Genomic DNA, 25,351 nt, shown 5'->3' on the forward strand with positions numbered 1-25,351 from the left:
TGTGATCCACATGGTCAAAGGCTTTGGCATAGTCTATAAAGCAGAAGTAGGTGTTTTCTGGGACTCTTGCTTTTTCGATGGTCCAGTGGATATTGGCAATGTGATCTCTGGTTCCTCTGCCATTTCTAAATCCAGATTGAACATCTGGAAGGTCTTGGTTCATGTACTATTCAAGCCTCACTTGGAGAATTTTGAGCATTACTTTGCTGGCATGTGAGATGAGTGCAACTGTGCGGTAGTTTGAACATTCTTTGGCATTGCTTTTCTTTGGGATTGGAATGAAAACTGACCCTTTCCAGTCCTGGGGCCACTGCTGAGTTTTCTAAATTTGCTGGCATATTGAGTGCAGAACTTTCACAGCATCATCTTTTAGGATTTGAAATAGCTCAGCTGGAATTCTATCACATCGATTAGCTTTGTTCCTAGTGATGTTTCCTAAGCCCCACTTGTCTTCACATTCCAGGATGTCTGGCTCTAGGTGAGTGATCACACCATCATGGTTATCTGGGTCATTAAGCCATGTTTTTTTGTATAGTTTTTCTGTGTATTCTTGCCACTTCTTAATATCTTCTGCTTCTATTAGGTCCATACTATTTCTGTCCTTTATTGTTTCCATTTTTGCATGAAATGTTCCCTTGGTATCTCTAATTTTCTTGAAGAGATCTCTAGTCTTTCTCATTCTATTATTTTCCTCTATTTCTTTGCATTGATCACTGAGGAAGGCTTTCTTATCTCTCCTTGCTATTCTATGGAACTCTGCATTCAGATGGGTATATCTTTCCTTTTCTCCTTTGCCTTTTGCTTCTCTTCTTTTCTCAGTTATTTGTAAGGCCTCCTCAGACAACCATTTTGCCTTGCATTTCTTTTTCTTGGGCGAGGTATTGATCCCTGCCTCCTGTACAATGTCATGGACCTACGTCCATAGTTTTCAGGCACTGTCTATCAGATCTAATCCCTTGGATCTATTTGTAACTTCCACTGTGTAATCGTAAGGGATTTGATTTAGGTCATACCTGAATGGTCTAGTGGTTTTCCCTACTTTCTTCAATTTAAGTCTGAATTTTGCTATAAGGAGTTCATCATCTGAGCCACAGTTGGTTCCCGGTCTTGTTTTTGCTGACTGTATAGAGCTTCTCCATCTTTGGCTGCAAAGAATATAACCAATCTGATTTTGGTATGGCTTTTTTCCCCTTAGTGGCACATAAAGTCATATGTTAAGAGTGATGGCAGTTTAGATTCAGTGACCCATGATACTGCAAGTAACCCTGGAGGTAAGGAACCTTCTGAGGAAGGAATTAACTACCCAGGGGCCCTGGAGGCTCTGGTCCCCACTGGGCTGCAGTGAGGACTGAGAGTATCCATATACTTGCCTGAGACCTGTTTTGGGACTACACTGATCAAGACCTTCTGGTATAACAGCTGTGCCTAGTTTTATATGTAGAACCTGAACTCTTGAGTCACCCACCTACCCACAGAGACCTTCCCATCTAAAGGAGAATCCGGACTATTCATTATGATGGGAGTACCTGCCTAATCCCTTGCATTTTGCTGCAGAAAATACTGTTATTTAAGGAATTGAGCTTGAAAAGAAGTACCGATATTTCCCTTGCAGCTAGGAGTGGTCAAGAGACAGTTCCGGCCATTGAAATACAAGTGGAAGTTGACTGGGGTTTTCTGGGGAAGTTTCTACATTTTTGAAAGAGGACCACTTTTCTTCCTGTTGACTTCATTGTTCAGATGGCCTTGAATTCATACAGAAGGTAGAAGCCAGAGTGATTGTACTGCACCCATGAGGCAACCAAAGGCATATAAGCCATATGCAAGAGGTGGCAGAGCAGGAAGACAGATGGAGGTGGGGCTTTGAGATTCTGTGGAGGCTTTACAGAGCAGCTGACCCTGCCTCCAGACTGTTGTGGAAAACAGTCCCCTGTTAGATCCAGCCTCTGTGGATGGTATCTTTACATGCAGCTAAATACAACCCCTCCCCGGTGATGGGGCCCTGCCTGTCCCCAGAAGCTCCTCTGTAACAGCGACTCTGGACACTGGCCTCTCTGATGTTCCTCCCATGTGACAAGCTAGTCCTTCCCTCTGGGCCTTAACATTAGCTGTTCCCTCCACCTAGGATCGTCTCCTCCAGATTCTTGCATGGCTAACACCTCCCCATTCTTCAGTAAGGGTTTGAAAGAGCCTAGCCTGACCTAGAGAAGGTCCTGATCTAGAGAAGGCAGCCCAGGCCCTTGACTCTCACCACTTTGTCTTCATCCTCATCAATCATCTCTCTGCCTGGGCATTGCTGTCTTTCTCCTCTGATGCACAGTCCGTTTCAGCCCCACAAGGAGAGAGTTCCTGTCCAGCTTGCCCGCTGCATTCTCAGCACCCAAAACCGGGGTGGGCACAGATAGACATTCTCCCCCATCATTCTGGAGTGTAGATACATTTACTTTCTCACAACTGTTGCATAAATGAAGAGCAGCAAATGAGGTCTACACACAGAATGAGAACTAAACACAGTCACGGAGGAGAGAGGAGCCTGGCGTGCTGCAGTCTATGGGGTCGCGGCGTTGGATGGAACTTCGTGATTCAACAGCAACAGCAAATGGAGATGGCGCGAGTTCAGGTGGCCGTGAGTCTCTTCTGATACTCTACTTTCACTCATAAGTACATTTGTCCCTCTGTGTGTTATATGTTCATGTGTGTGTGTGTGTGTGTGTGTGTGTGTGTCCAGGCACACAAGTCCTCTATCCTGAGGATAAATGTCAGACACAACTCTTTATGTGGATGTGCACACAATAAATATTAGAATTCCTGAGTGAATAATCTTACAAGTGCACCATACCTCTGGGAGTAAGATAGGCTGACCCATTTTTACCAAGAAAAAAGGCAAACAAAAGGGAAAAGAAAGGATCGTTGGACTTATGTGGGACACAACCCTGTTGAGTGCGTCCTGGTACCAGAAACCAGAGCATTAAGCCCCAAACCCATTGCCTCCCACCACTGGCTGCCTTTTAAAGTAAGTTTTGGGAGCTAATTTTCCCTTCCTCTCTTAAGAAGGCTCTCTTGTCATCCCAAATGATACTGGGGAAAATGGCACTGAATCTAAGACACTACTTAATATGAATGCTGTAAACACTGGAAAAGTATTCAAAGAAGAAACAGAAAATGCAGATTCTCTCCTCTGTGTGTGTGTGTTTTGTGCCTTCAGTTACGTCCCTGAAACATTCCAAACCTCAGTTTCCTTATCTGCAAGTTGGAGATGTGAACGCTGCCCTCCCTCAGGCCTGGAGAATCCAGGGCCTTCCCAGTGCCCCCTGCACACCCATATAGCTCTCCATCATCTGCTCTCCATAAGATCCTGAGATACCAGAGCTTCTCTGCCCTCAAGGATGAAGGAGCCAAGTCTATGAAAGGCCAAACTCGGGCTGGTCCTCAGGGATGTGAAAGGCCAAGCACAGGGACTGGTAGCTAATTGGGGAGACCCAGGAGAGCCCAGCTCTTGCCACGGTCCTTGGATGCACCTTTAAAAGTGCTTTATAAGTAGAATGTACTATGGTATGTACTGCTGTTACTGCAGAAGAAGTTCTCGTTGTTGTTGTTCAGTCACTAAGTCATAGACCAACTCTTTGTGACCCCATAGACTGCAGCATGCCAAGCTTCCCTGTCCTTCATCATCTCCTGGAGTTTGCTCAGATTCACGTTCATTAAGTCGGTGATGCAGTCTATATGCAGTTCTTATTCAGTTCAGCTCAGTTCAGTCTCTCAGTCGTGTCTGACTCTTTGTGACCCCATGGACTGCAGCATGCCAGGCCTCCCTGTCCATCCTCAACTCCTGGAGCTTGCTCAAACTCATGTCCATTGAGTTGGTGATGCCATCCAACCATCTCATCCTCTGTCATCCCCTTCTCCTCCTGCCCTCAATCTTTCCCAGCATCAGGGTCTTTTCAAATGAGTCAGCTCTTCGCATCAGGTGGTCAAAGTATTGGAGTTTCAGCTTCAACATCAGTCCTTCCAATGAACACTTAGGTCTGATCTCCTCTAGGATGGACTGGTTGGATCTCCTTGGAGTCCAAGGGACTCTCAAGAGTCTTCTCCAACACCACAGTTCAAAAGCATCAATTCTTCGGTGCTCAGCTTTCTTTATAGTCCAACTCTCACATCCATACATGACCACTGGAAAAACCGTAGCCTTGACTAGATGGACCTTTGTTTGCAAAGTATTGTCTCTGCTTTTTAATATGCTGTCTGGGTTGTATTCATTAAATACAAGAATTATCCCACGGTGTTTTAAAATAACCGCACCTATCAATCAGTTTGATGAACATTGCGTTTTCATTTCGTGCTGACCCATGCCTCTGTCTTCTTGTGCTGTTGTCTAATGGATGAGAATTTTTATATTGTGACTCACCTCACAGGATTTCTCTTCCATTGTTGATTTTGCTTGGAAGGTGAGGGCAGCAGCCACTCTGAACTTTGCTTTGTAACATCCAGGATGTTTCTCAGTATATTATGTTGTGGGGGTTTAAGTAATATTTATTTAAATATAATTTCTTTGACACCCACAAGTCACATACAATACTTGAAGAAGATAGATAAGCATGTCCCAAAGCCAAATAAGAATGGTGGGCTATTTCGTTCCCTCCCTCCGGCTCTCTCTCTCTCTGTCTCTCTCACACACACACAAACACACACACACACACGGAGTCCTTCAGGGTTTCATTGGACCCCAACTTGTCAGTTAGTCACAGGGTAATTGAAAAGCATTTTGAGGCATTTTGCAAAAGTGATTCAACAGCTGGTATAGGATCTTAAGGTCACTTTTCATCACATCTGAGGTCATCCTTTAGCTAAGGATATCTGAAGAAAAAAAAAAAACAGCTCAAATCTCAGCAAAATATTCCTCTTATCTTTATTTGGAAGTTGGAAAATAGAAACTGCAAAAAAGATGGGAATACGACAACCATGAATACTGATTTGGCACAGAATTGCAAATGCTACGTAAGTTCTTTATGAAAAATGTGTTTTAGCAAGAAATGAGGGTGGAGGGTAGGGATAACTTTGTTTCTGGCTGTTTCACTGAGTCATTATTTGACCTTGCGCAAGCTACTTCCACATTCTGTGATTATAGTGGAGGCAATAATACACCTCTCACGCGGGGATTCAAATAGTTACTCAGTATTATGTCTTAGCATTTATCCCTTGTATAAAATATCCTACAAGCGTATATGAATTGCTATAAGTACGAAAAACAAACATGACAAAGATATCAAGAATAAAGAGGCTTTCAGCAGGATAAAATCATCTCAAGGGAGTATGAAACCTGAAATAGAAGAACAACGTACTTTTGTTAGCTTTTTTTTTCTTTTTAAAGAATCTAGCCAGGTTCCCAGATAGCTCAGTTGGTAAAGAATCCACTTGCAGTGCAGGAGACCCCGGTTCGATTCCTGGGTCTGGAAGCTCTGCTGGATAAGGGATAGGCTACCCACTCCAGTATTCTTGGACTTCTCTGGTGGCTCAGCTAGCAAAGACTCTGCCTGCAATGCAGGAGACCTGGGTTGGGAAGATCCCTTGGAGAAGGGAAAGGCTACCCACTCTAGTGTTCTGGCCTGGAGAATTCCATGGACTGTATAGTCCATGGGGTTGCAAAGAGTCAGACACAACCCAGCAACTTTCACTTTCATCCAGGTTTAGTGGTACTAAGACATTATTTTACCCTTTTCTTCTTAGTTTGTGTGTGCGTGTGTGTGAAAGGCTGTGAGTATGTCACATTTAGAGAGCTTAAGTGACAGATGACCAGCCAAAGGACACTTAGGCTTCACTCCTTTCTCTTCAGGCCCAGAAGCCTCGACTCAGCTTTCCATGTGAAATCAGTCTGAGGAGGAGAACCTGTGAATGGCTGAGGTTTGAGTCAGCCTTCTCACACACGAAATGTGCAACATCAGAGAAACCACTCGCTGTGCGCCTCAGCGCCCTCACCTAAAGGTGGGGATCGTAACATGCCCCTCTAGAATGTTCACAGAAAGTATTATACACGTGACACCACATTGAAAGTTCTGGCTACACTTTAAAGGGCTAAGCATGAGTTTAGCCAAAGCACATTACTTGTTAGAGATTTTAGATCAACATCCAACTAGACATTTATTTTAAAATACAAAACAGACAATGAAAGTTCTAGGACAGAAAGGAGATTCCCGCAGGTTTGTGAGTGGGTAGGAATAGTGATAAGGAATAGGTTTTGAGGGAGGGAGTGTGTGGAACAGAACCTTCCTGGTGACAGAAGGCAGCAGGAGGGCGTTACCCCAGGAGAGAAACATGGAGGGAACAGCAGCCCACGTGCCAGAGGCCTGGTTGGTCCGGCCTGACGTGAGGTGGGAGTAATGATGCACCAGAAGGTCCTGGTTTAAGTCCCGCTGAAGAGACCGCTGGCTCTTACCTCTGCCTCTGCATTCAGTCTCTTGCAATATCATGTCATGTAACCTCTGGGAAGGAGAAGGGAGGGCAACCCACTCCAGTATTCTTGCCTGGAAAATCCCATGGACAGAGGAGCCTGGTGGGCTGCAGTCCATGGGGTTGCAAAAGAATTGGACACAACTGAGCAACTAACACACACAACCTCTGGAAAACTTCCTTGTACACTTAAGAGAGAATAAGAGGGGGGAAAGAAAAGCAAATAACATTTCAGTAGTATTTAAAAACATTCGTTTTGACCTCACAAGTGCCGTGGATAGATAGAAAACCTCCATGGACCACACTTTGAGAACTGCTGTCCTAGATCATTCTTCAGACACTTGTTGATTTAACAATAAGAAAAATATTTATGTTTGGATTAAAATACAATCACCACACTGTAGTCAGTGGTAATGTCTACCCTACAACTGGCCAGGATTACAATGGCTTGGGGGTGTTGCCTCGGCTTGGCCCAAGGCAGCAGGGGGACTCTCAGGGGCTCCCCTCTTTTAGGCTGACTCACTGGCCTTGGGCCAGCGATGACAGCTGGGAGGGAAGTGTGAGGATGGCCTTCAGAGATAGAAGCAGCCCCCACTGACTGGGCTTCCCTACTCATGACAGCTGTTTCTGGATTCACACAACTCACCCGCTGTGCTGTTTGCCTTTGAAAAGGCAGTCTGAGCAGTCTTCGAGTTTTAATAGTGTCGCTGACATGATTTTTCAAAAGGGCTGCCTTGCACAGGCTTGAAAAATTGAGATGTAATTGACATACAGCATTGTGTAAGTTTAACACTTATGATGTGTTGATTTCATACATTTATATATCAAAGGATGATTACCACCTTAGCGTTAGCTAACACCTCTATAATGTCATATAATTATCATTTCTCTCTCTCTCTCTCTCTTTTTTTTGTGGTAAGAGCAATTAAAATGTAGTCTTCTAGGAACTGTGATGTTTAGAATACAGATACTATAATCACTATCCTGTGTGTTAGATCTCCAAGACATTTTATCTGCTAGTTCTGGGGGCTCAGAAGGTAAAGAATCCACCTGCAGTGCAGGAGACCCTGGTTCGATCCCTGGGAATATCCCCTGGAGAATGGAATGGCTACCCACTCCAGTATTCTAGCCAGGAGAATTCTGTGGACGGAGGAGCCTGACGGGTTACAGTCCCTGGGGTCACAAAGATTCAGACATGACTGAGTGACTTACACTTTCACTTTTCAAATTTGTACGTTGAACAAGATTTCTCCCATTCCCCACTCCCCCCTACCCTCACCATTCTACTCCTGTTTTTATGAGTTTAGCTCCTTTAGAGTCCACATGTAAGTGATGTCATACAATATTTATCTTTCTCTGTTTGACTTATCTTACTTAGTATAACGCCCTTAAGGTCTTTCCCATTCACAATTCCAGCAAAACAATAAAATAGGAATATGACCAAGGAAATGAATATGAAAACCACAAGACTTTGATGGAAGAAATTGAAGAAAACACAAACAAATGAAAAGATATCCCTTGTTCATAGATTGGAAAGATCAATATTGTTAAAAATGTCCATAATACCCAAAGCCATCTTTGGATCAGTGCAATTCCTATCAGAATTCTAATGGCATTTTCCACAGAACTAAAAAAACCCATTTTTTACAGGCTTTTAAGTAAGGAATGGCAAAAACCTCAAACAGGATACTCTTGGCCACATTTTTCTCTTCCAAACTGCATACTGTGCCTTTTTCTCATTAGGCAATCTGAATGTCTTGAGTGCTTTCAAGAAATACTATCTATGAATACGTTTTGAAAAATGATGATAACAATATACTTTGGAAAACCTAAATAGAAGTATTCTCTATGTCCAAAGGAGAAAGTGAATCACTATATATCAATAATCCTGGAGGCATTAGAGTCTATCATTTATTCTTTGTATGTTCCCTCAGGCTTCCAGGAAAAAAATAGATAAGGATTCTTGCTTACTATGTCATCTTGTAAATTATCCTTCAATTTATGTTTGCTTGTTGTTTCATTGTTAAACAGAGGTTATGAGTTTTGGGATGGAAGGCCACATAAGTGAAGTTTCATTTTTATGTTGATGATGTTCACCTAGATCACCTCCCCAATAGAAAGGGTTTTATTTATTTATTTATTTATTTATTTTTTGTATTTTTTTGTTACTGGATTAAAAATTTTTTATTTATTTACTTTAATTGGAGGCTAATTACTTTACAATATTGTAGTGGTTTTTGCCATATATTGACATGAATCAGCCATGGGTGTACATGTGTTCCCCATCTTGAACCCCCCTCCCACCTCCCTCCCATCCCATCCCTCAAGGTCATCCCAGCGCACCAGCCCTGAGCACCCTGTCATACATGGAACCTGGACTGGTGATCTATTTCACATATGATAATATACATGTTTCAATGCTATTCTCTCAGATCATCCCACCCACGTCTTCCACAGAGTCTAAAAGTCTGTTCATCTATGTCTCTTGCTGTCTCACATATAGGGTCATTGTTACCATCTTTCTAAATTCCATATATATGTGTATTGGTGTTTTTCTTTCTGACTTACTTCACTCTGTATAATAGGCTCCAGTTTCATCCACCTCATTAGAACTGATTTAAATGCATTCTTTTTGATAGCTGAGTAATACTCCATTGTGTATATGTACCACAGCTTTCTTATCCATTCGTCTGCCGATGGACATCTAGGTTGCTTCCATGTCCTGGCTATTGTAAACAGTACTGTGATGAACATTGGGGTACACGTGTCTCAGAAAGGGTTTTAAATATGGTTATTTTATAGATTTATAAGGATTCCCAGGTGGCCCCGTGGTAAAGAATTCACTTGCCAATGCAGGAGACCCAAGAGGTGTGGGTTCATTCCTGAGTCAGGAAGATCCCTTGGAGTAGAAAATGGCAACCTTCTCCAGTACTATTGCCTGGAAAACTCTATGGGAAGAGGAGCCTTGTGGGTTATAATCCATGGAATCACAAAGAGTTGGACACAACTGAGTATGCACAAATATTTTATAGATTTAGGTTAATTTATTCATGAATTCAGCTCTTTATTAGGAATCAGTGTGAACATACACTAAATTTTTTATACCCTAATCTTGAATTTGCCTAATAACTGATAATTTTGCTAAGTCGCTTCAGTTGTGTCCGATTCTGTGTGACCCCATAGATGGCAGCCCACAAGGCTCCCCGGTCCCTGGGATTCTCTAGGCAAAAACACTGGAGTGGATTGCCATTTCCTTCTCCAATGCATGAAAGTGAAGAGTGAAAGTGAAGTCGCTCAGTTGTGTCTGACTCTTTGAGACCCCATGGACTGTAGCCTACCAGGCTCCTCCTTCCGTGGGATTTTCCAGGCAAGAGTACTGGAGTGGGGTGCCATGGCCTTCTCCAAAAAAACTGATAATAGTCTATTAATAAGTGTATACCTGGCCTTGATTCTGGAAGATAACTTTTGAGCTCTTTCATTTGCAGTTTTCTTCTCTCTCACAGTTCTGGGGTTAGAAATAGAAAGTACTTTCTTCTACAAATTTAAAGCCTATTTTCCCTGCTGAAGTTACCTTGGTTTCTTTTTAAGCCATCTTTTTATCTCAGCCAAATAATTGATTAATTATTCCATGCAGGCTAAAGTATCTGTGTGTGATTTTTGTAGACCAGAGAAGTCTGTAAGTGATGATTTTAGCCAGTATCCTAGCTCTTACCATGTTTGCAAGAAAAGTCAGCTCAACTGTTGCTCAATGTTTAAAAAAAGGTCCAAGCTTGGGAAATATGATTGCTATTAATTTAGATAAGAACATACCCCGAGCCGATCCTTCAGGTTTGGAGGGGCCCCCGGGGCACCATTCAGAGTTTTTCACTGACATAAATTAATAAACTGCCACTGACTATAGAAAAGATAAAAGAAAATATACAACTTTCAGTAGTGTGCTGGAAATTTACAACGTAACTGTTCATATCCCTACCTGGTGGCTCAGATGGTAAAGCGTCTGCCTGCAATGCGGGAGACCTGGGTTCAATGCCTGGGTCAGGAAGATTCCCCTGGAGAAGGAAATGGCAACCCACTCCAGTACTCTTGCCTGGAAAATTCCATGGACAGAGGAGCCTGGTAAGTTACAGTCCACGGGATTGCAAAGAGTTGGACATGATTGAGCAACTTCACAAAAAAAAGAAAAACAAAGAACCATGGAACGTTTGGGTAAAGAAAAGTTACACTTAAGCTAATCCTTGCAGGGTCCACAGAAGAGCTAAAACGTGGTGTAATGTCACTCCAGCAAGATGGGAGAGTAATTACTGGGCCACACCTGGGCTGGATTTGGCTTATTCACTGCTCCCTTTTCACTTAAGGATGTTATTGTTCTTTCCTCTGCTCCCCTTCCCACCTTCTCTCCCCTCCCCTCCCCTCTCTTCTTCCTTTTTCTTCTCAGAAAGAGAAACCAACTCTGAATATTTACTGGAATCTTGTAGAATACAGGAAGAATTTGTGGAATTAAGGAGAGGGCTCCTGTAACTTCAGGAAGAAACGTGGACCAATACCTGAGCTTCTCTCTCTACAACACCATCAGAGGATAACTCCAGGCAAATGTTCATCTTTGTGTCTACTTGGCTAGGCCACAGCACCTAGGCATTCGGTCAAATAGCACTGTAAATGTTTCTCTGAAGACATGTAAAGAATGAGATTACCATTTAAATCAGTAGACTTTGAGTAAAGCAGCTTACCCTCCATAATATGAGTGGACCTCCAACCAGTTGAAGGTCTTAATAGGGGGGAAAAAAAAAGACCTCCCATAGGTAGTGTACTAGTCAGGGTTCTCCTGTTACCTGCTGCTTACTCATTGGGGAATGTAATCTTTAACCCCATTCCTTGTATAACACCAAGTCATGAAATACGTGTAAGAGAATTGCATCGAGTCCCAAACCCACACCTAGTGAGGAATAGTGCTAGTGCATAAATCATGCCTACTGTTAGGAACTCAAGCTGCAAAAGCTCCCTGGCTTTGTATCAATTTAGCTCACCACCATAGATTATATATCTTATGTCAAATCTCTTGCTTGTTGGAAGATTCTTAGACTTCAGGGTCTAGTTTTTTCTCCTTCCATGCTTGCAGGTTGCAGGTAAATAAAAAGTATTGTCTCTAGTGGATCTGTGACATAAATAGAAGGTTTGCTCCCCTCAGCCACTCTCTTTTTGATACTACCCTGCTGGAGTTTCTGGTGCTAAAATCTGCCCCATCCCATGAGACACAGTGTTGGTTCCAGGCTCTCCATCAGCTGCCCACAGCACTCTGCTTTTATCCTGGGCTCCTCCCTGGTGTTCTTCACAAGCTTTTCCAATGTCACTTACATGGCTGGAGAACTGAGTGGTCCTTGAGATTCCAGCAGGATCCTCAGCTACTGTAGCTGAGAAAGAGGAAGGAACCTTGTCCTTATCACCCACTCACAGGGGATGGTCCTGATACACATATACTGGCCCCAAGTCGCCCCCCCACCCCTGGCCCCCTGCCCCCGGAAGCCCTGTCCTTCCTACTGAGCCAGAAGGGAAGAGGGCAAGGCATAACCTTTAAAAGAATGACATTACTGTTAGAGATGTGACATAAACTGGTTAGAACCAACTAGGTCCAAGACAGTGAAAGATTTGACTTCCAATAGCCTATATCCCTTGGACAAGGAGATCAAACCGGTCAATCCTAAAGGAAATTACCCTGAATATTCATTGGAGGGACTGATGCTGAAACTGAAGTTTCAATCCTTTAGACCTGATGTGAAGAACTGACTCATTAGAAAAGACCTTGATGCTGGTAAAGCCGGAGGGAAGGAGGAGAAGCAGGCAGCAGAGATCAGATGGTTAGATAGCATTACTGACTCAGTGAACAAGAATCTGAGCAAACTCTGGGAGATAGTGGAGGACAGAGTAGGCTGGCATGCTACAGCCCTTGGGGTCACAGAGTTGGACATGACTTAGCAACTGAAAAATAACAACAAACCCCTGTTATAATATATTAGCATCTAATGACATGCCCGCCAGTTGACAGTTCCAAAGCCAACCATAAAAGGCCAAAGACTGGGTGGTGGTCCAATTCCTGGAAATCCCTGCCCTTGAAATAGTTGGACTAATCCTCCCATTCATTAGCTTATGAAATCACCCAGCCCATAAAAACTAGCCATGCAGTATTTCAGAGCCTCCTGCCTTCTGAAATGGCCCATACTCTTGTCTGTGAATTGTGTTTTTCCCAGGATCACTCTTGCTCTTTTAAGGACCACATTCTGTTTATGGAATGTGTTTTCTCACTAAGTAAACCCATGTACTTTCCCTCTCACCAAATTCCTTCTGTGGTGAGACAAAAACAACAACAACAAAAAAACAAAAACAAAAACTGAGCTTCATTAAGTCCTGAGACCAGGTGTGTGATTTTAATTAAAAGATGGTGGATTTGAATCCCAGCCTGTGGGTTCAGGCCCCTGTCTGGGTTTTGGCTGGGTTTGAGTCCTATCTGAGTTAAGCGGTTTCGCTACCATCCCAGGGTTATAAGGGCAGGAGGAGGTAACTACAGTCCCTTACCAGACTCTGAGGACAGACCTAGAAATCTCAAGACTAAAAAGGGGTTTCCTGATTTTATAGACTTTCTTTAATTCAGCAGACACCTTTGAGGACCTACTCCATGCCAAGCACTTTTCTAGAAATTGAAGATAAATTCTCAGCTTTTTGGGGGCTACTTGTGGCTCAGCTGGTAAAGAATCCATCTGCAGTGAGGGAGAGCTGGGTTTGATCCCTGGGTTGGGAAGATCCCTGGAGAAGGGAAAGGCTACCCACTCCAGTATTCTGGCCTGGAGAATTCCACGGACTGTATAGTCCATGGGGTCGCTTTCCTTTTCACTTTTCTCAGCTTTTTTAGAGCTTATATTCTGGATGACTGGAGGCTGAAAGGGTGCAAGGTGACAAGTGACAGAGGTCAGCTTCTGATATTCTGCTCTAAACCAGCTGAACCCCAGACAACTCCCCAGATCCTGAAGCTTTGAGATGTTAACATGCCGTGTTGTTTGTGCAGGTGTACTGAACAAAGAGTTCCTCCGGGACACATTTTAAAAGATAAAATCCAGGTGTGCTGGTGTTTGTGGTTCTCTGTTCAGGTCAAGCGAGACCCTTCAGGAAGAAACTGTGGGCGTGGAGGGATTTATGCCTTTCAGATGTGACTCAGACCCTGAGAGCCAGGGTAGGTCTGTTGGTGAGGGTCCTTCCTCCTCTGGGGCAGGGATGGGCACACTGCAGCTCATGAACCAAGTCCAACCTGCCTCTGGTTTTAATTAAAGTTTTATAGACACTCAGCCATGTGCATTCATCTGTGTATTGTCTATGGTTACTAGCCACATGCTGCAGTGCTGGAGTTGAGATATGGTAGATATGAAGCAGGCTGGAGAGCCTAAATTTTATTATTTGAGCCTTCATAGAAAGTTTACAGACTCCTTCAGAATAATGGGTCTGTGCATGAAAAATGTTGCCTGCCATCAGTAAACAAACAAAGTTGCAGCCTTCAAGCCACTGCAGCTGCCCCCAGTGGTGAGCCTTGAGGGCACTCAGGATGGAGCCAAGCAGGCTGCCTCTGTGATTGCAGCCACCCCCAACTGTGCACCCTGAGGGCATCTGGGCGGGAAAGAAGAGGATTCTGGCCCCAGATAGTTGAGGGCAGATCAAAGGAATGATTTCAGTGAGTCCAGACTCTTGCATCTTTCCATACACAGTTCAGCTCAGTTCAGTTCAGTCTCTCAGTCGTGTCCAACTCTTTGCAACCCCATGAACTGCAGCACGCCAGGCCTCCCCGTCCATCACCAACTCCCAGAGTTTACCCAAACTTATGTCCATTGAGTTGGTGATGCCTCAATCCAACCATCTCATCCTCTGTTTTCCCCTTCTTCTCCTGCCCTCAATCTTTCCCAGCATCAGGGCCTTTTCAAATGAGTCAGCCCTTTGCATCAGGTGGCCAAAGTATTGGAGTTTCAGCTTCAACATCAGTTCTTCCAATGAACACCCAGGACTGATCTCCTTTAGGATGGGCTGGTTGGATCTCTTTGCTGTCCTAGGGACTCTCAAGAGTCTTCTCCAACACCACAGTTCAAAAGCATCAATTCTTCGGTGCTCAGCTTTCTTTATAGTCCAATTCTCACATCAATACATGACCACTGGAAAAACCATAGCCTTGACTAGACAGACCTTTGTTGACAAAGTAATGTCTCTGCTTTTTAATATGCTGTCTAGGTTGGTCATAACTTTCCTTTCAAGGAGTAAGCATCTTTTAATTTCATGGCTGCAATCACCATCTGCAGTGATTTTGGAGCCTTCCAAAATAAAGTCTGATACTGTTTCCACTGTTTCTCCATGAAGTGATGGGACCGGATGCCATGATCTTAGTTTTCTGACAGAGAAATTCATTAATTCAAGTTAAATTCATTAACTTGAGATGTCTGGTTTCCTTTGTTTAACAGTAGCGTTTTGATATTCCGACTGCCTGGTCTCTGTTGCAAATCTCCCTATATATCCTGGCTCCTGCCTTATCTTCGAGAACAATCCCTCAAAGCTGTCTGAGAGGTTGCTTCCCAGGCCTACGTCCTCAGTTGTGTCTGCCGAATAAAACACAATTCTCAGCTTTTAGGTTGTGGATCTTTTCAAGTCAACAAGTTGTGTCAGTTTGGGGGCTTTTCACTTTGCTTACCCCTGGTTTCTCCAGGTGACAGTCTTGCCTGCTCTTTTGTACTATTGAATTCTAGTATCTCGCTCACAAGCACTCGGACACCGCCAAAATCAGGGAATTTAACTCTGTGCAACAGGAGTTTCTTTCCCTTGGAAATCCATGTCCCCAGCTCCATGAAGTTTCTTGGGTTCTGTCCCAGCCCCTCAGTCTCACCCTTCATGAGCCCAGGTTCCCAGAGCTCTGCCTTCACATCCTTCCTGTTCAACCTCTTATCTGTATCATCCCCAATCACCACTTCAGTTAATGTCTCCACCATCAGCACAGTGAGTGGGGTTTTGACTAGTAGATAAATGGAAAGGAAATAAGGAAGCTTAAGAAAAGGAAGAGAAGGGAGGTCTCCAAACATTCAGAGATGCAGAATGCTCATCTTCTAATTTTTAGCTTGTGCAATTCTTTTCAGTCGACGATTCTCAAAGTGTGGTCCCCGGACCAGCAGCACCTGCGTCGCCTGAGACCTCGCAAAAATGGAAGCTCTCAACCCTAGAGCTACTCAGTCAGAAATTCTGGGGTGGGGCCCAGCAACCTGTATTTTAGCAAGCCTTCCAGTTAATTCCCACTCATGCTAAAGTTTGAGAACCATCAAACATTTGACTTTTTTTTTTTCTATAATTTTTCGGGACCTGCTAGGAAGTTGAAATTCCAAAGCAGTTTTTGAAGTCCTGATATACCCTTATTTTTTCACGTGATTGTTAAGAAAGTGAATGCTGCATGTTGAGATGCATTGGCTGAGACATTTTAAGGGAGGCATCATATACAGTAATGGCATTACTGATTAAGAACTGTATTCACCACAGAAAGGATCATTAACTGATTTTATGACACTTACGAGGGCTAATGTTTAGCTCACTGATTTATGAACATCACATCAGTCTCCCTTTTAAAAGTTAAATCTCTTCAGTTTTTGATCACAGTTGAGGAGAAGACATTGATTGATTATGTGTATTAGTGCTCCGTGACTACAAACAACTCCCCATATTATCCCAGGAGGCTGTGAATGAGTCTCGTTACAGGTTCCCATGTAAAGGCAAAGAGTCAGACATGACTGAGCAACTGAATAAAAGCAACAATGTATAGGCACAAGAGGGTAAGGTTGATGCTGCCCCTGAGGCTGCTAACTTTTACCCACTATTACCCTCTTTTAAAGGAAAAATCCCCCTGCCTCTTGGCACTCTGAGTTTGAATGTGTGGGATTTCCAAAGTGTAGTCTAAATGAGGAAATGGAAGAGTGAGCACTGGAAGCCTTTAGTCCATTGTTTGGAATATTTTCCTGGTTATGTAGATGAATGATGAGTGAAAATTTTGCAAGAAGGAGGACCCCTTCCAGGGTCCGAGAGTGGCTCTTATCTGTTGTTGTTTAGTTACTAAGTTGCGTCTAACTCTTTGCAAACCCTTGGACTGCAGCATGTCAGGCTTCCCTGTCCTTCACTATCATCTCCCTGAGTTTGCTCAAACTCATGCCCATTGAGTTGGTAATGCCTTCCAACCATCTCATTCTCTGTTTCCCCCTTCTCCTTCTGCCTTCAATCTTTTCAAGAACCAGGATCTTTTCCACTGAGTTGGCTCTTTGTATCAGGTGGAGAGTATTGGAGCTTCAGCTTCAGCAGCAGTTCTTCTCATGAGTATTCAGGGTTGATTTTCCTTTCCAGACCAGCATTTACTGGTCTGATCTCCTTGCAGTCCAAGGGACTCTCAAGAATCTTCTCCAGCACTGTGATTCCAAAGCATCAATTCTTCTGTGCTCAGTCTTCCTTATGGACCAACTCTCACATCTGTACGTGACTACTGAAAATACCATAGCTTTGAATACATGGACGTCAAGGGCCTTAGGAAGCATCATTACCAACAAAGCTAGAGGAGGTGATGGAATTCCAGTAGAGCTATTTCAAATCCTAAAATGTGATGCTGTGAAAGTGCTGTACTCAATATGCCAGCAATTTGGAAAACTCAGAAGTGGCTGGAAAAGGTCAGTTTCATTTCAATCCCAAAGAAAGACAATGCCAAAGGATGTTCAAATGACCACACAATTGCACTCATCTCACACACCAGCAAAGTAATGCTGAAAATTCTCCAAGCCAGGCTTCAATAGTACATGAACCATGAACTTCCAGATGTTCAAGCTGGATTTAGAAATGGCAGAGGAACCAGAGATCAAATTGGCAACAACCATTGGATCATTAAAAAAGCAAGAGAGTTCCAGAAAAACATCTACTTCTGCTTTATTGACTATGCCAAAGCCTTTGACAGTGTGGATCACAATAAACTGTGGAAAATTCTTCAAGGGGTGGGAATATCAGGCCATCTTACCTGCCTCCTGAGAAATCTGCATACAGGTTAAGAAGCAACAGTTAGAACTGGACATGGAACAACAGACTGGTTCCAAATTGGGAAAGGAGTACATCAAGGCTGTATATTGTTACCCTTCTTATTTAACTTATATGCAGAGTACATCACGTGAAATGCCAGGCTGGATGAAGCACAAGTTGGAATCAAGATTTCTGGGAGAAATACCAATAACCTCAGATATTCAGATAACACAACCCTTATGGCAGGATGTGAAGAAGAACTAAAAAGCCTCTTGATGAAAGTGAAAGAGGAGAGTGAAAAAGTTGGCTTAAAACTCAACATTCAAAAAACAAAGATCATACCATCTGGTCCCATCACTTCATGGCAAATAGATGGGCAAACAATGGAAACAGTGACAGGCTTTATTTTCTTGGGCTCCAAAATCACTGCAGATGGTGACTGCAGTCATGAAATTAAAAGACTTGCTCCTTGGAAGAAAAGCTATGACCAACCTAGACAGTATATTAAAAAACAGAGACATTACTTTGCCTATAAAGGTTCATCTAGTGAAAGCTATGGTTTTTCCACTAGTCATGTATGGATGTGAGAGTTGGACCATAAAGCTGAGTGCTGAAGAATTGATGCTTTTAAACTGTGGTGTTGGAGAAGACTCTTGAGAGTCCCTTGGACAGCAAGGAGATCCAACTAGTCCATCCTAAAGAAAATCAGTCCTGAATATTCATTGGAAGGACTGATGCTGAAGCTGAAGCTCCATCATTTGACCATATGGTGTGAAGAACTGACTCTTTGGAAAAGATCCTGATCCTGGGAAAGACTGAGGGCAGGAGGAGAAGGGGATGATAGAGGATGAGATGGTTGGGTGGCATCACTGACACGATGGGCATGAGTTTGAGCAGGCTCCAGGAGTTGGTGATGGATAGGGAAGCCCAGCATGCTGCAGTCCATTGGGTGGCAAAAAATGGAATACAACTGGGAAACTGAACTGAACTGATATGGACCTTTGCCAACAAAATGATGTTTCTGGTTTTTAGTATGCTGTCTAGGTTTGTCATAGCTTTCCTTCCAAGGAGCAAGAGCTTGCAGGCAAATTCTTTACTGTCGGAGCCACTGTGGAAGCCAGCTCTTATCTAGTGCTCAAAAATGAATTTTCCAAGGAGATAACACATGCTGACAAAGCAAGAGACATCACTGAGGAGGAACACCGAAGTGGAGAGTAGTAGGGTTGGGGAACCCAGGAGGACTGGTCTGCCACATGGTTCACAGTCTCAGGCTTTACGGTAATTGTTTAGTTTCTGGGTTGTCTCTGACCAATCAGTCTGACTCAGGGTCCTTCCTGGTGGCACATGCATCACTCAGTCAAATGGGTTCCAGTGAGAAGGATTCTGGAGGTTGGTAGGACATACAGACTGAAATCTCCTCTCTACTCTTAATCTTTCCCACATTCTTCCAGTTGGTGGTAGCTTGTTAGCTCCATGTTCCTTACCAGGACATCCTGTCATAAGATAACTAATGTAAGTGGTTACTACTGTGCCTGGCCACGGTGGGCAGTTTGGGTCAGTGGTCCCCCTAACAGAAAGATTCCATCAAACTTCCTTGATCTTGTGATAATGGCCTGACTCCTGTTTCCAGGTGCTCAGACTCAAAGGAGCTCCATCAACCTTCTTCCTCTGTCTTCACTCTCAGTTCACTTCAGTCGCTCAGTCGTGTCTGACTCTTTGTGACCCCATGAATCGCAGCATGCCAGGCCTCCCTGTCCGTCACCATCTCCCGGAGTTCACTCAAACTCACATCCATCGAGTCGATGATGCCATCCAGCCATCTCATCCTCTGTCGTCCCCTTCTCCTCCTGCCCCCAATCCCTCCCAGCATCAGAGTCTTTTCCAATGAGTCAACTCTTGGCATGAGGTGGCCAAAGTACTGGAGTTTCAGCTTTAGGTTTAGTAAGTTCCATCATGTGCTTTGTCTTTCATCTGTACCCCCCAAACACATAGGATTTTCATGGACAGCATGATGTTTTTCTGTTATATCATTAACTGAAATAAATACATAAATAGTACTCCTCTTCTGGTTGATTTGGTAGAAATTCATTATTAGAATGGCAAAGGGAAAGTATCAGGTAATTTCAGGTCTTCCCATGGTCACCCCATTGATTCAACTGTCACACGACTTGAAAAACAACAGGAGAATTCGCCGGTTATGTGTCCTCTACTTGGACGGTGATTATCCTTACGGACTCAATATGATTTGCATCTGTTTGTGATGAAGCATTTTATACATGTGACCAAAATACCTTTGTTCAAAATAGGATCATACTAGCACTACTGTACCTTTACTGCTAATTTTTATTTTATTCCCAAATAGAATATATGCTATTCTCAACTGAAGGTTTGGCTGACTACACCTGTGAACAAAATTTTGCCTGATGCCTGTTGGGTAAGTAAAGTTTTATTGGAACACAGCTATGCCCACTCTTTTACATATTACTTAATGCTGATTTTGTGCTCTCATGGTAAGGTGGAATAGCTGGGACAGAGGTTATATAGCCTTTAAAGCCAAAAAAAGTTTACTGTCTGATTCTTTGCAGGAAGTTTGCCCACCCCTGTCAACTGCATCACTTAATGACACCAAGAGAGACAGCCTCAAGGGTTAGGCACAGACTGGCTTCTTTACGACGTGAAATCAGGTAAAGGCTGCTTCTTTCCTGTTTCAGCTCTGCCCATGTCACCAAAGTCTTGGCTCGCTGTAACCGATGCTGAATAGAAATACAGAGACAGAGTTTGGAGGGAATGAAAGATGGCTTTATTCCTCTGCCAGTCACGGGGGAAGACACGGCAGGCTACATCTCAAGAACTGTGCCCCACCCCCAACATGGGCAGTCGGGGGGATCACAAAGGTGGAGCTCACAGTCCGGGGTATACGGTAAGGAACAAAGCAGTGAGAGTCTTGCTTGCTTCTTTTTCTTGCCTTTTTTCAAAACAGAGCTGCTGTCAGGTAGCCCAGTAATCAGGTCTGTTTGCCTCCGGTTTATCAGCCTGAGACCTTTTTTCTTAAATGTAAAAAGCTACAAGGGGTGGTCTGTTACAAGCGAGCACAGATTCTCTTCCTATATAGGTCATTACAGAATATTGAGTAGATTTCCCAAGTGCTATACAGTAGGTTCTTGTTAGTTATCTATTTTACATATAGTAGTGTGTGTATGTTAATCCCCAGCTTCTAATTTACCCCTCCCTCCCGTGTTTCCTCTTTGGTAACCATGTTTATTTTAAAAATCTGTGAGCCTATTTCTGTTTTGTAAATAAATTCATTTGTATCATTAAAAAATTAGATTCCACATATGGGGATATCATATGATATTATCTTTTTGCATCTTTTTTCTTAAATGTAAAAAGCTGCAAGGGGTAGGGCTTCCCTGGTGGCTCAGAGGTTAAAGCATCTGCCTGGAATGCAGGAGACCTGGGTTCGATCCCTGGGTCGGGAAGATCCACTGGAGAAGGAAATGGCAACCCACTCGAGTACTCTTGCCTAGATAATCCCAAGGAGGGAGGAGCCTGGTAGGCTACAGTCCATGGGGTCGTAAAGAGTCGGACGTGACTGAGTGACTTCACTTTCACTTATGTTTCTCTGTCAGACTTACTTCACTTAGTATGATCATCTCTAGATCCATCCATGTTGCTGCAAATAGCATTATTTTGTGCTTTTTTTTATGGCTAATATTCTATTATATATATGCACCACATCTTCTTTATCCAGTCATCTGTTAATAAGTAGCTACATTTTGGGGACAATTTGTTATGCAGCTATAGATAACCATTACACAGGAGGAAAAAAAAAACAACAACAAAAAAAACGGCAACCCAGAGCTGAATGAGGGAATGGTATAGCTTTCAGCTTGATAGAATTTGTTCAGTCTGCTTTAGTTAAGTTAAATGCAATTGGAGAATATTATGCAGCTATTAATAAATTATCCCCCTTTAGAAGCAGACTGTTAATTTGACATGAGTTCAGACATCCCCACCTATTTTTAAACACATGCTGGGGCTCGCTGTCCTCTCATAGGTTTGCATAGTGTGCTGGGTCTTCAGCTATCTTTATGCACAGACCTAATATCTAAGCTCCTGTGGAAAAATGGCCTTATACATATGAACTGGCTAATATTTATACAAAAGAAAATGCCAGAAAAATGCTTACTTTGTATTGAGCTGCTGCTATTTCTTTCTTTGAAAATGAAACTATGGCACATCACAGATACAGGTGTGGACTTTGCAAACATTCCCGCTTTGACCCATGCTCACTTGGTGGAACAGCTGTCGTGCCCAGCAGCTTCTAGCACCTGTGCTCTGCAGAGGAGCCGTGCGCAGCGGGCACTGGGCAGCTGCAGCTGCCCCAGCATCACCCCAGCTGGATCCGCTCACCCCGCTGCCCCTCAGACCCCTGGCAGCTGCCTGAGTGGCTGTCAGCCAGAGCTGTGCCGGCAGCGGGAGCAGGACTCAGCTGCCAGGGCTGCTTGGCCCAAGATAAGCTGCTTCTGGAAAAGACAAATCAACTCAACTTGTATGCTCTGCTCTTCTTCGGTCATTCTCATCTGCAGAATCTTGAAGCTATTTTCTGAACATGGGTATATGCTTAGAAAGCACACAGCCCTGGACACGTGGACACACACGCAGACACATATGTGTGTGCAGACACCTTCAATCTCATGTTTGCTTCATGTGGATGGTTAATAGCCGAAGAGTCCTCTGGAGCTTGTCCATCCAGTGCCTTTAAACCGACCATCCGTTGCCGTACCTTGGGGGTGATTTTTAAATGCAGATTTGGAGTCCCGTCCTGACCTAGTTGGATCAGTTGCTGGTGTTGGCGCCCAGGAGTCTGTATTTACGACGGATGGTAGTTTGCCCATAGCCATCTCCACCCAAGCGGCCCTATATGTTTGGTGAGTGGTGACCTGTTTTAGTTTATTTATGCTGCTGTTAACAGGCTTCCCAGGTAGCGGAATGGTAAAGAATCCACCTGCCAATGCAGGAGAAACAGGAGACGTGGGTTTGATCCCCGGGTTAGGAAGATTCCCCTGGGGGAGGAAACAGCAACCCACTTCACTATTCTTTCCTGGGAAATCCCATGCACAGAAGAGTCAGGCGGGCCACAGTCCATGGGGTTGCAAAGTATCAGACATGACTGAGCAACCGAGCAAACACACCGTAACAACGTACCACATAGACTCACGGGCTTGAACCAGAGGTGTTTACTGTCTTGTAGCTCGGAAGGCCAGCAGTCCAGACTCGAGATGCCTGCAGGCTGGTTCCTTCTGAGGCTGGGAGGGAGAACTTGATTTCAGGAGTCTCTCCTCAGCTTGTAGACAGCCGTCTTCTCTGTGTCTCTCAACAGGGTCTTGCCCCGTGTGTGTCCAAATGTCCCCTTTTTATAGGGACACCCATCTTATTGGATTGGGACCCACACTAATGACCTCATTTTAATTTGATTACAGCCTTTAAGACCCTCTCTCCACATACAGTCATGGTCTGAGGTACTGGGGTCAGGACTCTAACATGTCTTTTTGGGGATACAATTCAACCCATTGAATACTTTGAATGGTAACGGATTCAACTTTGACTTTTTTCCAAACTTTGGAGTTTTACCCTTCACTTCCTCCAGAAGCTCCCTGCCTCAACAGTCAATATTGAGGTGTTGAGAAACCATGGGTTGCTGGGTGGTGATAGCCCGTAATAGTATGTCCTGAATTTTCCACAATAATAACATGATCATGGCTATGTTTATGGGCACTTACTATCTGTGCAAAGTGTCTTATATGCATTATACAATTTTAACTTTCACAGCAAATTTTGAAGAAATTGCTGTCATGTCTCCTAATTTAGAGATAATAAGCCTGAGGCATAAGGAAATTGGGTAATTTGGCCAAGACCTCAGAACTAAGGCTTCCCTTGTGGCTTAGCTGGTAAAGAATCCACCTGCAATGTGGGAGACCTGGGTTTGATCCCTGGGCTGGGAAGATCCCCCGGAGAAGGGAAAGGCTACCCACTCCAGTATTCTGGCCTGGAGAATTCAATGGACTGTATAGTCCATGGGGTTGCAAAGAGTTGGACATGACTGAGTGACTTTTCACTTTCAGAAGTAGTAGACGCAGGTTAGGGCCCCAGTCCAGGTCAGAACAATTCTAGAAGCCATCCTTTTCTCTATTGTACATTAATTGTTATCAAGTTTTCAGTTCAGTTCAGTTCAGTCGCTCAGTCATGTCCGACTCTTTGAGACCCATGGACCACAGCACACCAGGCTTCCCTGTCTTTCACCAACTCCTGGAGCTTGCTCAAACTCATGTCCATTGAGTCGGTAATGCCATACAACCATCTCATCCTCTGTTGTCCCCTTCTCCTCCTGCCTTCAATCTTTTCCAGCATTAGGGTCTTTTCTAATGAGTCAGTTCTTTGCATCAGGTACCCAAAATATTGGAGTTCCAGCATCAGGATCAGTCCTTCCAATGAATATTTAGGACTGATCTCCTTTAGGATAGACTGGTTGGATCTCCTTGCAGTCCAAGGGACTCTCAAGAGTCTTCTCCAACACCACAGTTCAAAAGCATAAATTCTTTGGTGCTCAGCTTTCTTAAAGTTCTAATTGTTACCAAAGCCTCTTTGCATTTAGCTGGTTTTTCTTCCCTATCTCATAGGTCTAACTTTTTTGTTCCCCTTCTGTAGCCTGAGTGACTACATTCTTTCCTCATTGTCAGATGCTTCCATAAGATTTCTAGGCCCTTTTGAGCCCTTAGTTTTCCAGGGTCCACACCCCTGTTCTTTCCTTGGGTGCATGCCCAGCATCCTCTGACCACAGTCCGCCTCTTGGACTCTCCGGTTGGCTGATATGCATCTTAATGTGTTGTCCCGGTGTAGACTGGAGCTAGGTTTACACACAGTCTTGCTATAAATGAGCTGGCTTATTATGCTCAGAGTAAAGAAACATCTCCCAGTCAAGTGTGCTTGTTGTCCCATCAAGACAGACCACACAGCTTCTGTTCCTTCCACGTAAGTACATCAGAATATGGGCTAAGCACACATTGTGGGCCAGGACTCTATGTATACATCACCCTAAGCAATGCATTCCCACTGTGTTGACCAGGGCAAAGTTACAGACCAAGGAAAGTGAGCCTCAGTATTCCGGGTCCCTACTGATGGGACCATTTCTGGGGTTTCCAGCTCACTGTACAGTGCCGACCACAAACTCCCCTCTTAAGCGGGTTTATCATGGTTGGAATTATTTGGAATTATCCAGGGCTTATTCCAGCCTCTGGAACTGGGAAGGACTCTCCTTCTCTCCATCTTACTCTCTTTGGTTTGTACAGTTGCCCTTTAGGTAACCTTAGAATTCTAGAGATGGTCATTGTCCCACATCCATGGTTTTGTACTTGGCCTGATGCGTATGGAGGAGATTGACATCACCAGCTTGTGCAGGGCTGTTCAGTGTGGTTGATTTCAGCGTCTATAATGGGACAAGAGCCCAGCTGCTAGCCCTCCTTCCCCTCCCTCCCAAACAGTGATGAGCTCTGGCTCCAGGTGTTCTAGATTCTGGGGTCCCTGCAGTTGAACAAGACACATAGGGTTCCTGCTCTCAGGGGTGTTCTAATGGTGGGTTGACAGGTGACAAACGAAGTAAGCCCATGATGTGTGCTCAGGTTGTGTTAACCGCAATGATGGAAATAAAACAGGATAACAAAGGGTGTATGTGTGTGTGTGTGCGTGTGTGTGTGTGTGTGTGTGTGTGTGAGCCTTCTTCTACCAAGTCTGTCCAGTGCTCAACTTTCCAGCTTCTAATTTTTGCTTTCTTAGCAGACCTACAGTCTCTTGATAC

General features: G+C 43.9%; 1 long non-coding RNA gene across 2 annotated transcripts in view; it reads left to right on the forward strand.

The window, feature by feature from the left end:
* LOC147350087 (uncharacterized) overlaps window positions 1-25,351 on the forward strand; it is a 33,589-nt gene that overhangs the window by 3,315 nt on the left and 4,923 nt on the right. The window contains exons 2-3 of one of the 2 annotated variants that reach the window (XR_015149161.1): window positions 19,859-19,930; window positions 20,082-20,180. This is a non-coding gene — a long non-coding RNA (uncharacterized LOC147350087). Of the gene's footprint in view, window positions 1-10,876; window positions 11,588-19,858; window positions 19,931-20,081; window positions 20,181-25,351 lie in introns of those variants that run through there. The other variant, XR_015149162.1, reaches the window with a different exon arrangement.

Source organism: Bos grunniens, chromosome 20 (assembly GCF_055505025.1).
Source record: "Bos grunniens cultivar Pamir isolate PY7600 chromosome 20, Bosgru_T2T1.0, whole genome shotgun sequence".
In the NCBI taxonomy this organism is placed as follows: Eukaryota; Metazoa; Chordata; class Mammalia; order Artiodactyla; family Bovidae; genus Bos; species Bos grunniens.